Raw genomic sequence first — 6,000 nt, 5'->3', positions numbered from 1 at the left:
TCATTGTTCGTCTTCGAATTTCCCAGAGAAATTGCTCAATGCAATTGTATCTGGCATCTTATCGGGGGGTCGGCGATAAAAGGCATTCCGCTTTTGTTTTGTATTACGGCGAATGCGCATTTATCTTCTCATGGATCGATTCATGATTGATTCGAAAGTTTACAGCTGCATTCACAATTAAAAAATTATTTTGTACACAATTTAACAATTAAATATTATATTTACATAATTCAAGAAAATTAGTTGCATGATTTAAAAACTAAATAGTGCTAAATAACTGTCGGAAAATATGCAACATTTAATTTATATATTAATTTTTTTAAAAACAATAAAGCATTTGTAATTTTTTAACCTATTTTTGCTTTGCCTAATAACCTACAAAACCTTTAATTTATTATAAAATTAACAACTTCTATCAATTTAAAATATTTTAGGTAGGCATCTTATATATATATTTACATTAAAAAATTACTTTTATAATATTAAAATATTCTACAAAACCACCTATTACTATTTAGAACCCAGCTATATGTATCTTTGCTAGTTTATTTTCATTACGTTAATTCGTTTGTAAATATTTTCCTTAACTTTTTGCCAGGCTCTTGTCGTCTTGTTTATTTACCGATTTCCCATGTTTCACCCCTTTTCTCTCCCCTTGCCCCACGAAATCAAGAATTTTCCGGGGGAAATTGGTAGGGGGCGTGAATAAGCCAGGCGAACGCTCAATTTCATTTATTTTGTTGTCATTCATCGCACAGTGGGACACCTCACCACTGAAATGAAGGACGGGGAATAAAGGACGAGGGTATTTCCATTGAGAAAATGATATAATTGCCTCAGCGGGAAAACAAAAGCCTTGGCATCGCCCACTGTCACCAATCAAAGAACGTGAGTGATTCTGCAACTGACTACGGAGATTTGGTGTTATAACAATTTATATTGTGTTGCCATGACAGAAACGGATAATAGGAAAATCACATAGTTTTCTTGGAAATATTTTATACAATTTTGTAAGGTGCTAGGAATAAGAAAAGCAGAATTTCTTATAGCATTGTCTCATAAATTTGGCAAAATATTTTTTTAATTAAACATCAGGTAAATATTATAATTTACAATGCTGAGATTAGGAAAAATAGATAATAATATATATAATAATTTGTTTATTAAAGCAATTTTTTTAAGTCTTAACCATTTTAAAATATTTCTTTTATTGATTTTAAAATTTTAATTTGTTTTAATGGACGTTCGATGACTTGCATTTCCACCTAATTGTCATTTAGTTTCCCATTTGTCCACTGTTTGGCTTAGTTTGTTTCGGTTTTCCCTGTTGCCCCTTCGATTTTCCTCTTTTCCATTTGTTTTCCTGGTGTGTCGAACGTATTTGCATGCCACATCGAACTCTGACCCTATCAGTCGCCGCATTTCCTCGGTATCGGTGTTTGCTTTGAGCCGCTGGCAAATTGCAATTGTTGAATAAACGATGAGCGGGTCATTAATCGTTCTTATGTTCTTTTTCCCTTTTTTTTTTTTTTCATACCGAAGTGAAGTGAAATTAAAGTGCATTAAGTGCAGGCTAAGGCGTTTTCATTATGGCCGGTGGGCGAAAGGGGGAGGTGGCGGGCGAGTCTGATTTATGCAAATTGGCCAAGTCACTTTTCTCTACATTTTCACGTTAACTTTCCCTCCGCAAATGACGTCAGCGCAGATGAGAGAGCACAAACAATAACGACGACGAATTTATCGCATTTAATTTGCATGTAAATTTGTGCAGGGAACTGCGCTTTTGCCCAGATAAGTATGCAGCGGTTTATTTTTCTCTGTCTCGAAGTCGCGGTGAAGAATTGCCAGAAAAGGAGCAGTTGTTAGGGAAATATTTACTCAATGTCAGAAAATAGATACCCTGGGTTTTTATGGAGTGGGTAGAAGCAGTTGTAAAGTGATAAAATATTGGTATAGATTTTATATATAGCCAAAAATATTAATTAAACTTTGGCAATCAAAAATAGTGTTCTAAAATGTAGTTTCTTTTATATATTGAAGATTAAAATATAAATATATTAAATAAACTTTAGCTGTAAACAAAAATTATGTTACAAAAATATTCCTAGGATACTATTTTGTGTTTAAAAATGTTAAAATATTTTAAATATATTTTCGACAGCAAAAAAATAATTTAATAAAGTCTGGCTATACAGAATGTTATACGAAAATGTTAATCTATTAAAATATTTTAAAATATTTAGTATTTTTAAAAAAGTATATTAAACAGTATACAATTTGTATAAAATAATTGTATAAAAATAAATTAATTAAGTAAGGAAAAAAAGTAAAGTTAAGATTGATTTTAATATAACATAATTTTATTTATTTTTAGCAGCAGACAAACAACTCAGCTGAATATCTAAATTTTATTAAAATGGCAGACTCCAAGACAGAGAAAAATACCAAGAGGGGCTATTATAAATGACAAACTAACCAGTCGCATTTATTAGGAAATTCTTCAAGAATGTCTGGACTCCCGTGCTCGCCTTCAGCTTTTCCGACTTGTTTTTCCGTGGGCAGTGGTGCCGAGTGGGCGAGTGGAAAGCCGCGTGGGAAAAAGGGGTGAACGAGTAAAAGCGCCGGGGGAAAGTGCTATTTATTTGCTACTTCATTATGGCTCAAGGTGGCCCAAGGACGGCTAACTTCAAGCTGGTAACTGGCAGCTGTAAAATTAATTTGAAATGCTGCGGACAGGCCATGAAGTGTTCTTCTCTTTTTCTTTCCTTGCGGCGAGCTGGTATTTTGCATTAAGTATTTAAAAGAAAATTTTTAAGCAGATTTCGAATGTCTCGGTCCCAGCTGGAAAACCAAATGGGAAAAACGGATAAACGCAGGGGGAGGCCGGGCGAACGAAAAGTCTATAAAATGCAAAGAGCGGCTTTAGCCTCGATAAATATTCAAGTGCTGAAAAATGGAGAAAATGGTAACCGAATAAATATGAAAATTTCTGGTGGAAAATTCAGTGGCAGCTGGGAGTTGGCCTTTTTTGTACCTCAATAAATTAAATGGATTTTGATAATTATAATGGTCAAAAGTGTTTAAATGTTTTCCTTTTTTTCCATTTATTCCTACAAATTTAAATTTATTTAAATGCTCCACAAGAGCCGCACAAATATTTTTACTTATTTGCGGAAAAAGTGATGCGTTTTCTTTTTTAATTAGGGCTGTGAAACGAAAGGAAGGGCGGCAACTAATTAGCAGGTTGGCAGTATAATGTTTTGGAAGACGAGGCCTTTTGCTGTCGTATACTTAATAAGTTGAGCATACGCCACGTGGGCTGAAAAGCGAAAAATATTAATAAATTAATTGTTGGCAGCTGAGCGAGAAAAAGGCGCTTACACACACACACACACACACAAGCACACACACTGGGGAGCATCCTGGGCATCCTTTTCGTATCCTGTTTTACCGGTCTTGTCGCCTTTGTTCCAAGCGAACCGCAAGCCTGCCCATCACACTAAAAATAACAATTTCCGCTCTAATAAACATTTCCGCTTCGTGAAATTTAACATTTTACAATAAATTAAGTGAGAAGGAATAAACATAATCATATATATACACCCGGGCCCCCTACGTATCTGTATCTGTGTGCCCTTTGGGTGGCTTTCTTATCGATAAAATTACGCTTCTTTGCCTTTTGGGGCATTTAAAATTGATTTCCGTTCGCCAGGGTCTTTAAAAAAGGCACTTTATTTGGTTCTTGGTTTATTTTTAAACATTTTAAATACATTTTTGCTATATAAAATATTTTTTGATATCGTAAAATTTATTATTTGCCTCAACTAAATGCCTTCCGTTATATAAGTTTAAGTTACATATAGAAACATACTTTAATATTAATAATAATAAATGAAAAAATTATTTCTTTGGCTGAACTAAATTCCTTCTGTTATATTATTTTAATGTATGTACGAAAAAATATTTAACAGTAATAATAATAAATGAGAAAATTATGTATTTGCCTTAACTAAAAGCCCTCTGTTATGTTTGTTTAATTTACATATAAAAAATATTTGTATAGTAATATTAAAAGATGAGAAAACTATTTCTTTGCCTTAGCTAACTGCCTTCTGTTATATTAGTTTAATTTACATAAAGAAAAATATTTCAGAACACTATTGCTTTGTTGAAATCGCATTCTCTTTTAATGATTGTTTGCATTTGTTTGATAACCAAGTGTTAAATGGACTACAAAAAATACAAGCGTTCCCTAAAAATTAAAACTTGGGAACTAAGACAGCCCGATATCCGTGACAAATTATTTAATACAACTTTGGTAATAAAACGAAACATTCATGGAGAACTCCCCGCCATTCATTTGGCTGGAAAAATCAATGGCAATTACCATTTCTCCACCCGTCAGGGCGCCGGGAAAATTAACATTTAACTTTAAGCATTTTGTTTCCATTTCATTTGGTCGCGGGCCGCTCGGCTCCTTTTGGAATTTGAGATTTTCCACAAATTTGTCACTTAATGTGCCCACGTGACTTTCGACTGAGGTGCGAAAAGGACGCACCTGCCGAAATGCCCGAACTGTCACGTACTTGCTAAATTAAAAACGATTACTTGCTCAAAAAAAAGTACAAAAAAAAAAGAAACCGGAGAAGGAAAATTCGGGGCCCTGCGCACTTAATTTAAATCGTTATTGTTATTATTTCTATATAAAGTCGGTCCGCGGATTCGCCGTCAGCCGCGGGCTTTTACAGTGTTTTCAATTAAAAGGATATGCGCCCAGGATTTCTGTCGAGAACACACGAACGCGGGGGATTCACTTGCGTGCCGCTGACGGAAAAAATAAAATTCAAAAATAATACAAAAAAGCGGGGAAAAACAAGCGGGAAGAACCAAGGCAAACTCCTCGTAACGCAAATGGACAAAAATGGAAAAGTTAACAAGGAAAAACAAAGCGATTTCGGGCATAATTCGGTACGAAAGAAAATTAAGCCCTGCCAAAAAGATGGCAACAAAGTCAAAGACAAAGGAAAACAATCGCAGTTTTTAAATTGTGTTGGCCCGCGAAATTGCTTGGCTTTCATATTTGTTTCAAGGCTTTTTTCTTGGAATTACTTATAAATAAATGTGGGAAATTTTGGGGGAAAATGTTAGGAAGCCATTATAAAAACATAGTTCAAATCAAATAGAAACAAAATTTAAAGCTTATTTTGAAAATGAATTATTACTTGGATTTTTAAATTTACTAAGATAATTTATATATGAATATATTTTTGAGCCGATAAATATTTATTTATTAATTTGTTTAATATTTAAATTGTTGTATTACATTTTGAATACTAAATACTTAGCATGTTATTATCACAATTCATCATTAAGCTTTATAAAGAAAATTTAAAAAAAAGAATTTTCCCATCAGCCCAAGAAAACCCTGTTCGATTTCACGCTTGTCAACCATCAAATTTCCCTTTCAAGGTCAAGACCCCTGCTACCCCACTGCATGCCTAATAAAAATATATATTTAAATATGTAATACTCATATATGTAAACACAAATATCGAAAAACAAAAAGTGTTTACAAACAAGCGAGAAAAACTTTCATTTTCATTTATTACGTTATTATTATTTCGCTTTCCTATTTTTCCCCCTTTGTTTTTGCTAGTATTTATGGTTGGAAATGGTCTTCAACTGTGACGTCATTGCGAAGTAAATGAAAAGTTATTTCTGCGTGCATTAAGTTTTTCCGCTTTTCTTGTAATAAAAATGGTGGTTTGTCATGCGATTTTGGGTCTCCGCAGCAGATGGGTGGTAAGCCATGGAAAACCTCAAGTAACCTTAACCCTTTTACACACTTTCTCTGCCGCTTTCACTCGCACCTCCTCCACATCCCTTAATAACCAGCTGGGTTACAGATTACAATCTTAATCAAAGGCAAGATTTTAAGTGAAAGTCTCGGTAGTTTTGGAAACTTTTCACCGCCTTCTGGGTTCAAAGCAATTCTTTTAA

This window comes from Drosophila biarmipes, chromosome X (genome assembly GCF_025231255.1).
Source record: "Drosophila biarmipes strain raj3 chromosome X, RU_DBia_V1.1, whole genome shotgun sequence".
NCBI lineage: Eukaryota > Metazoa > Arthropoda > Insecta > Diptera > Drosophilidae > Drosophila > Drosophila biarmipes.
This window is presented reverse-complemented; position numbering follows the sequence as displayed.